Genomic DNA, 9890 nt, shown 5'->3' with positions numbered 1-9890 from the left:
TGAAATTTTCCTCAATTTTTTGAATTTTCAAAAAAAGTAGGCAATATTTTTAAATTTTGAAAATAAATTATTGATTACGAAATACGTATGCATGTTATGGTTTCAAAAAAATATATAATTTATATAAAATTTAAAAAAATGTTTGAAAGGTACTGTGACCCCTTAAGAGTGTTCGCACTGACGGGGTTTGACTATATATATTATTTATAGCACGTTTACAAAAGATCTGGCAAGCAATGACCTGGCTTAAAGCCGGGAGAAGGGATTGTCGATGTCAGCCCTTTACATTGCCTATGGCAGTTGAGCAATATCCAAAAGTTTCTAAAAATAGAACTAATTTTATGTTTAATCACTAAACGGCTGTGTAAACCGTTGTATCTGAGTGTTCGTATTTCAATTTGAAGATATCTTTGATCGACCGCCTTTACATGTAGGAGATTCACTTTTGATGTGTAGCCGTTCCAACTTCCCGGTGAACAAATCTTTTGATTTACAAGTGATTAAATTTTATCGGGTTGAGTTATGAAACGGTTTTGAAAACTCTCCCCCTCCCTCCCCTCCCTAAATCATATTTACTTCAATTTTAGTTGCTTCATCAGATAAGGTTATACTAGGGCACATCAAAAAGTCTTTGTGCTTATTTTTTAAGCCAAAATATGGCTGGGAATACAAAACGAATATGTACATTTCCAGCAGTGACAGTTCCTTTAACTGTATTAGCCGTATCTGCTTTTTGTTCGCAAGAGCGGAGCTGCTATTAGTCATTTAAGATGACGGTCCGTCTTCAGACGTCCACAGCTTATGAGCAGCGAAGTTTTATTCGTTTTCTATGGAGCAAAAGAGACAAACGGCCCTTGTGTCTCTTCAAGAGAGACACTTTTCCCCGTGCGTAGAGAGCATATCCCTGCGAATTGCTATTTGCGTTTGTCCCTTGCTCCATAGAAAACGAATAACACTTCGCTGCTCATAAGCTGTGGACGTCTGAAGACGGACCGTCATCTTAAATGACTGACAGCAGTTCCGCTCTTCCGAGCAAAAAGCAGATACGGCTGGTACGGTTCAAGGAACTGTCACTGCTGGGAATGTGCATATTCGTTTTGTATTCCCAGCCATATTTTGGCTTTAAAAGTAGGAGCAAAGACTTTTTGATTTGCCCTCGTAATTTATGTTTCCGTTCTTATTCTCTTCTATTTGCAATTCTTTCTTTTTTTCTTTTTTTTTTCTTTCTTTTTCCTTTTTTTTTTCGGCATACCTCCCTGCTATTACCTTTTTTTAAATGTAGTACTTACCAGCACTGTTCAGACCTAAGTCACTATTTTCAGATAACACTGTCTTCAAACTGCCTGTAATACAGAATAAAAAGAAGTGATAAGTTTCCAAAATTTTTAAAATTTAATGTAGGTTGAAACTTAAATCTTTCATCTTTAAAAAGTTTAGTACCAAGAATAGTGTTTTAAAAAAATCCCGGAAACTTGAGGTAAAAAGTAGTTTCCATGCTGCAAAGAGTTTTTACTGTAAAATTCTATTTCACTGTAACATTTTATGGTTAAAAAAAAAAAAAACTTAAACAGCAACCAGGGCCAACAACAATATGCAACAGCATATGTACATATGCATTTGCACATAATCTGGGCTCTAGTTATGAGGAAAACCAAGATATCGTAATTGTATCACATTTGAACCAATATCAAAAGTTACCGCTTTTCTTGTTGCATTTTCTGTATTCCGGTACCCATACGTCGTCTTTGGCGCGGCAAGATATCTTCTGCACGTTTTCTCCGTCGCTGGTAGTGAATCCTTCTACGCAGGAAACTGTACATTTCCTGCAAAACGAAAGGAAATAGTGAAGTAAATAAGAAAATTGTGAAACAGTAAAATCATGAACTTTCTGACTATCAAACAGGATCGAGGTAGACGTAACCTCATTTCGATTATCTTATATAATTAAAAACTGAGCGTATGTATCTATGTATGTACTTATGTATCTATGTTGTCATCTATGTCCAAGTTTCTTCTCCCGAACGACAGTGAACTAACTGACCATCAAACCAGGTATCGATGGATTCGTCATCTTCCCGTCTTCATGTTTGGCTGTTTAACATAATCCTCCGATAATAATTAGCGGAGATATCAATTAAAAACTAATTAATTATGATACTTAGATTTCGACAAAAATCCCTATTTTTCGAAGGCTTTCCTCCATTCAAATGATCATTCAGTGCTTCATCTCCACTTTCCGCAACAATGCTTTCATTAAAATTTATAGCATGAAGACGATCATTGAGACGAAAGATCTGTTGTCATTTTTTGTCTCGAATATGAGCAAATAAAATTCTGGGTTTTGTTTTAAAGGCTTCTCCTGTAATCGGGGGATTTAAAATGTTTACTTTATTTTTTGGTTATTTTGCCGAAATCTGCCGCAAAATTTTACTCTTTTTTTTTTTTTGTTTAAGCCTGATTGTTGAACACGAGTCACTTGACATAACTTTCATTTTCGAGGTGGACCGTGCAAAGCCGGACGACGTAGCTGGTTCCCTTTATTCTACGAAAATGACATGAAGAAAAGTGGGAGTACACATACTAAAACGGTATCATTGTTTTAAACCATTCCTGTCATTTCTTCACACTATATCATTCCGACGTTACTTAAGGAATAAGAAGTACGTCCAGAACTAAATGAGCACACTTTCAGTGCATCAGTTTCGATTTTCGATTTCGATTACGATTCCGAGTCACAACCGACTACAACTGTATTTATGTCGAGGATTGCATACTAAGTGCCTTGGGTCCATTATTTTTTATACCGATAGATGGCAGCACCATCACCGGATCGAGCAGTTAATGAGAATTTAGAGCTAGACCAGGAGCTAATAGCTACCTGGTGCTAGCGCCCCCAGAGGTATCGTTTCACTTGGAGGACATTGAGACCACGAGCATATTTAACGTCGCCCAGTCCCCTTTAATGACGACGGTGGATCTTCGACCATCGAGGTTCGAACTCAGGACCCTCCGGCTCCGAATCCGACACTCTAGCGATCGGGCTACCACGGCCCCACCAGTTTCGAATTTGCAAATCCACTCACTTCATGTGAGGCCACACAGTGCACTTGAAATTCGCCATTTCGTCCGAGTCATCTATTTTGCACCAGTTGTCGATGCCCCGTTCCACAAACTTTGCAGTGTCGTTCCTCCTCTCGAACAGGTGATCTGGTATACTGGATACCCCGAAAAAGTCGTAGTCTTCCAAAGCATACTTCGTCGCTGGCTGTTCCACATCCTTCCCGGCAGCAAACGTCGCCGGTGAATAGCTCAAGAAAACTGCAAATGAAGAATTTATAAAGGGTGTCCCAAAATTAACGCAAGATTTGAATTTGCCGCCATTTTTGCAATAAATGGTTGGCAACCCTGAAAAAAGAACAATTTGACAGCTGAGAGTTTAGGGCATAGACTAATAATAAGAGTAGACCGAGCTATGGCAACCCTTTTGCTGCTCATAAACCAAACCATGTGACTGGTGGATATCCTAGCAACAGCGGGCGTTAATCGTAGCAGACGATCAACGCCACAGCGAAATAAAATAAATAGAATTTATGGAACACAGAAGAATGATCTTTTATGGAGTCCGATTTGTAAATTTGTTATTCTAAGTTGTAAATATTTTGTTAATATAGCGAGTTTTTCGTTTAGATAGTATTGTGCATTTTCTTTAGTCAATTTCAATAACTCTCTAAGCAATAAAAGATGCAAGCGACTAAGAAGAATCAGCAAACGGTAAGATTTTTACCTACAGTTTCAATTTAAGATACCGATTAGTACATTTTTGCGTTAACGCAAAACGTTTACGCCATTTCGTTCACGCCAACGCTGACAGCTCGAAATGAAATAAAAGTTACCGAAAACTGATCAAAAACTATTACTAATGTCAAAATAATGCATAACTAAAAGAAAAACAGTTCAATCTCTGCACCTGGAAGTTTTTTTTAATGAAAACACATTGTCTTAAAATACATGTCGAGTGCCAAACTATAGATAATGCTGCCATCTAGCAACCATGCTGCCAAAGTCTTCGCCAAGCCCTTCCACTAGTCACATGATACATCTATGAACCAATTTTCTTCATCAGCAAGAATGAGAAAGCTCGGTCTACTCTTATTATTAGTCTATGGTTTAGGGTAATCAAAAATGGAGCGTTATACGATACAATAACACGCTTTCATTATTGAACAATTGTTTCAAAAATAATGAAAGTGGAGGCTGGTCAAGCAGTTACTGTTATTGGCTCTCGGTATCGCAACACGGTAATGCACGGGTGGTTGTGGGCTTGTCGACATAGACCTTTGAATTCAAATAACCCCATAAGAAGAAATTTAAAAATGTTAAATCACACGATCTAGGGTGCCAATTCTGATGACCGAAATGAGAGAGTACGCGACTAGGAAATGTCTGATGCAGTCATTGAAATGTTTCACTCTCTCTAGCTGTATGGTACAATAACACCCCATTTTTACTAACCCTAAACTCTCAACTGTCAAATTGTTCTTTTTCCATGGCTGCCAACAATTTATGGAAAAAATGGTGGCAAATTCAAATCTTGCGTTAATTTTGGGACACCCTTTATTACAGTGAAGCACCGTTTATACGTTTCTCTTTTATACGTTTTTATCAGTTATACGTTTTAAAAATTGGTCCCTGCAAAGTCTAATACACATTAACCTATACCTATTATACGTTTTTTCGTTTGTAAGCTTTTTTCATTTAGCCCTTTCAAAAACGTATAAACGGTGCTTCACTGTATGTTTTATTGGAAAACTAGTGGTACCCGCACGGCTTTGCCCGTAGTTTAAAATTAAAAGGTCATTTGGTTCGCCTGTATATTTACAAATAATGGATGTCGAATTTCTCGCCAATTTGCTATGTTCAGGTGCTAATGAGTGTTACGGTTCCACGTTGTAATAATTTCGTAATTTACTCGCCCACGTTGTGATAATTTGCTCGGAAATTTTTTTTTTCTTAAAATTGGAATAGAAAAAGAACAAAATCGAATTTTCGAAGAATCGCTTCGAGGTGCACATCCCCATGCTACAAATTAACTTTGTGCCAAATTTCATGAAAATCGGCCGAACGGTCTAGGCGCTGTGCGCATCACAGAGATCCAGACATCCCAGACAGAGAAACTTTGAGCTTTATTATTAGTAAAAAGATAATACGAAAAATTGGCTAAAAGATTGGATGAAATTTTGAAATTATTTTGGGTAAAATTAGGAATGTGGAGAAAAATAAATCATCTCTCAGATATAGACTGTTAAATATTTCTTAAGTCGAAATAAAAAGAGAAAAAATATGATGAAAACACTGGTAGTATTAGAAATAATCCTTATGATCATTAATTGGCTCTGCCGATTAGTCGGCCGATTATCAACAGCCGATTATTTGATAATCGGCCATTTCTGGCGCATAATCGGCCTTATTCGGCGGAATCCTAGAAATTACCTCCCAAAAATTGTGATCCCCTCAAACGTAACACCAAGAAAGAGCAGTTAATCTCGTTTATTGACATATAGTTGGCTCTGTGTTTAACTTTAACGACGCTCTATTTAACGACTTTCTCTATTTTACGACTGCGTTTCACGGTCCCAGATGGTCCGTTATAGTGTTAAAAACATTCTATTTAAGCACGCTTTCTACTTAAAGACGATTTTTTTGTGGTCCTTGCAAGTCGTTAAACAGAGAGCCAACTACTTAAAATATACCACCAGCTCAGTTATTCCTCCCTTAAGAGGTTTTTCGCCTTTAGCTCATGTGATTCCTATTCCGGGCTGATGAATGCTAAAAAGCACGAAACTGCAGTCCTCGGATTTAATAACTGAGCTGGTGGTGTATCTTAAGTATTTCTGCCTTATCCCTGGCTTAGGGCGGTAACTTACTACAAAAGAGAGCCAACTGTATTATTTATCTTTCTGACAAAAAAAAAATTCAAACTTCTTATCCTTAAGACATTTCTAGCTGAGTACAAAGTCAGGTGATTTTTTAATACAAAATATGAAAAGTATTGCAAATGGCTACGCGATACATTATAGAGTTAAAGTCGCACTTCTCTCCATAGTATAAAATGAAGTCCCCAAAAAGCGTCTGTGTGTTTGAACTCGCAAAACTCGAGAACTACCGGCCGATTGCGATGAAATTTTCACAGTTTGTTCCTTTAAGTCCTGAAAAGGTTTGCAGACCAGTTCGAATAAAATTCGATGAATAGTTCTTTTTTTATTCCAATTTACGTCCAATTTTCACATAAATTCTCAAATATGGCGGTGAAAAATTACTTTCACATATTAATATTACATATCGTTAGAAAGGGTAGAATTTTCCGCGTTCTATGCAATTTGTTTCAATGCTCTAACTTTATTACGGCGGGAGTTATTTGCGTTTTTAGCTCGAATTTTTTTAGGCTTAGCTGAAATTTAGGCACTAATTTCTTCATTAAATAAATCAATAAAAAGTGAAGGAATTGTCTCACAGCTTTCTTTTTGACGCCATTGGAAAAAGCGACCTTTTTTACTCCAGATCTTCGACCTATGGTCGAAAAAATAAGCTTTTATCTCGAAAGGAAAAAAAGTTACAAGCCTTTTTAAATCAAGTTTAAGAAATCTCGATTCCATTCAAATTGTGAACCATTTTCTTTCGCATTTTAATTCCTTAAACTTATTTTATTTTGTGTTTCCATAGTTACGCATTTTAAATCCATCTTTCTAGATTTAATTTCTTAAAAATATTTTAATATCTGTCGTCATTGTTTGGAAGGGAAATCATGATGTTTTTTTATTTATTTTTTACGCCTGATTGTTGAATATGCATCACTTGACACAATTTTTATTTTCAAGGTAGACCGTGCAAAGCCGGGCAAAGCAGCTAGTCATTTATAAACATTACAATTAGCACATATAATTCATAAACGTAATAAGAAAAAACTTACTGAATACGATCGAAGCTGTAAGTGTCATGTTCAACCAAAAGCTGAAAACACCAAATGATGGTCCCTTTATGGCTTTTGAATTAATTCGTCATCAAACCAGATTTTTTACTGTTTAGAAAGTTCTTTGGTATTCGAAATGCGTTTTACGAGTATAATTCTTTGCACTAATGCGCACTTCAACAATTGCGCTTAAAATATTCCAGACTTAATGCTAGACAAAAAAAGAAAAAAGAAAGAATGTTAATAATAATATCAAAGGGATAACACACTAAGCCTAAATGAATTCCTTTTCATATTTCGCAAAAGCTGACGGTATTCCGAAACTGTTTTTGGAATATTATGGAATAAATGTGAGTAATAAATTATGTTCTATTGCTATACATTCTATATGACCCAGATACAGTAACATATACGTTTCGTTGTTCGCTTGAAACGATAGAGAGAAATTTCTTTTCTTCTTTACTAATAATAAAGCTGTATGTCTCTCTGTCCGGAGGATGTCTGGATGTCTGGATGTCTGTAGGATATCTGTAGGATGTCTGTAGGATGTCTGTGACGCGCATAGCGCCTAAACCGTTCGGCCGATTTTCATGAAATTTGGCACAAAGTTAGTATGTAGCATGGGGGTGTGCACCTCGAAGCGATTTTTCGAAAATTCGATGTGGTTCTTTTTCTATTCCAATTTTAAGAAAAAAAACTATCATAAATTACGAAATTATCATAACGTGGAACCGTAACATGGGCACTAGCCAATTGGCGAGATACGAAATTATCATAACGTGGAACTGTAACGTCGGTACAAGCCAATTGGCGAGAAAATTCACCATACATTATTTGTAAATATACAGGCAAACCAAAAGACCTTTAATTTTTCTATTACGGGCGAAGCCGTGCGGGTGCCACTAGTTACTAATAATAAAGCTGAAAGTCTCTTTGTCTGTCAGGATTTCTCTCTGTCTGGATCTCTGTGACGCGCATAGCGCCTAGACCGTTCGGCCGATTTTCATGAAATTTGGCACAAAGTTAGTTTGTAGCATGGGGGTGTGCACCCCGAAGCGATTTTTTGAAAACTCTATGTGGTTCCTTTTCTATTCCAATTTTAAGAACAAAACTATCATAAGATGGAAGAGTAAATTACGAAATTGTCATAACGTGGAACAGCATGAGCACAAGCCAATTGGCGAGATACGAAATTATCATAACGTGGAACCGCAACATGGGTACAAGCCAATTGGCGAGAAAATTCACCATACATTATTTTTAAATATACAGGCGAACCAAAAGATCTTTTAATTTTTCTATTACGCGCAAAGCCGTGCGGGTACCACTAGTTAAAAATCTAACTTTAAGCAAAAAAGTAGATTCTCAGTTTCACGTCACAAATGGTGTTCTCTTAAGTTTTTGTAAAATGTAATTGTTATGTATGTTTGGAGATAGTATAGTTTATTAGTAACCTCAGCCGATTGTGTTGAAAATAATATTCCTTTTACATTTAAAAAAAAAAACGACGAAAGCAATTTTGGGTGATGTCAACTTTTTGGTCCAGCTTAACTCTAACAACAATTTTTCTTTTTCTTTTCTTTTTTTTTTTCTCGAAATGAAATTTTAATTTAGATAAAATATTTTTTGATAGTATTTTGTAGCAATAGATACTAAAACTTCTAGTAACTGGTAAGGGAGAAGTAATAACTAACTATAATCCAATACTGGTATGACTAGCAGAAGGGTTATTCAAAATTATCAAAACCGTCCAAAACCTTGTGAACTTAAAGGGGTAGATAATAAGGTCCGCGAACCACATGTAACTCCCTGAGAGTTACATTGTGATCGTCAGGACGGGGTCAAATGAACGTGAATGTTAACTTTTATTTTGTTTAAATGTAAACGTTTACGCCCGTCTCAAGCTAATTTCAAGCATCTTTTCTTATAATTCATTCTTCACTTAAAAACCAATGTCAACCAGCTACCATCAGGGTCAGATTACTGGAGGGGGCCAGATTACTGAAAGGGCTGTGGAAGCGAATATAAAAATCCTTAACTAGAGGCGAATTTGCTTCAAACAAACTTTGTAGGAAAAAGCTTTTGATGAAGAACATGTATAGAAAATATCTTTTTGATTTAAACAATTTTTCGTTCAATTTTGAACAGTTCGAATCCCTTAACATTAGCGCCTTCGGCGAAACTAAAAGTCAATATAGATTACGAATTGAAAGGCGGATTTACTTCAAACAAATTTTGTTGGAATTGCTCCTGATGACCAACTACCGACGACTCCAACTCCAAGATTTTTGGGGCACTTAACTCTGACTCCGACTCTTTTGCCGGAAAATTAGTATGACTCCGACTCCCTGACTTCGACTCAGATTTCGTAGCTTTGGGAAAAAAATATACACTGAGGAAAAATAGAACGAGAAAGTAGGCTCGTTTAGTTCTAGACGGGACTTCTTGTTTAAAACTGTTTTTTGTGACTTTTTTGAAGTGTGTCCTTATTTAAACCCAATTATTCCTGGTGCTGTTTTTGAAGCTTATTGCAAATCGCCGTTTTGTAAATGAAATCACTGATATTAATCATTGCTTCGCCTTCTCGCGTTTAGGATACTTGCTGGAGTTGGAAATAAACGGCAGAAATCTGGAATTTTTCGAATTAAAATAACTTTAGACAAAAACAAAAGAGGGTGCCCACATTTGCACCTTTTCCTCTATTGTTATACACAGGTTTTACTGTATAATGCAGACATTGAACACCAGACAAGACTCACCTACATAAGAACGAAGAAGCTTTCAAGACAAGTGAATTAGAAACAGTTTTTTTTTTTCATGAACTAGTGCTCGTCGAAGGCACATTCGTGAAAGATATGAAAATGGTATTTAACTAATGTTTATCTTTAAAAAATATATATTATTATTGCTTTCTTTTACATTA

At 36.2% G+C, this 9890-nt stretch overlaps 1 long non-coding RNA gene across 1 annotated transcript; it reads right to left on the bottom strand.

Moving 5' to 3' along the window:
* Nucleotides 1–1289: 1289 nt before the first annotated feature.
* On the bottom strand, nt 1290–3287 carry LOC129227516 (uncharacterized). The gene is made up of 3 exons (XR_008580846.1): nt 3084–3287; nt 1699–1823; nt 1290–1343 (listed from the first exon to the last, which is right to left on the bottom strand). It is a non-coding gene; the product is annotated as an uncharacterized LOC129227516 (long non-coding RNA).
* Between the last annotated feature and the right edge of the window lie 6603 nt (nt 3288–9890).

The sequence above is a fragment of the Uloborus diversus genome, chromosome 1 (assembly GCF_026930045.1).
Source record: "Uloborus diversus isolate 005 chromosome 1, Udiv.v.3.1, whole genome shotgun sequence".
Lineage (NCBI taxonomy): Eukaryota > Metazoa > Arthropoda > Arachnida > Araneae > Uloboridae > Uloborus > Uloborus diversus.
Note: the sequence above shows the minus strand (reverse complement) of the source record. Positions and strands in the feature narration are given on the sequence as shown.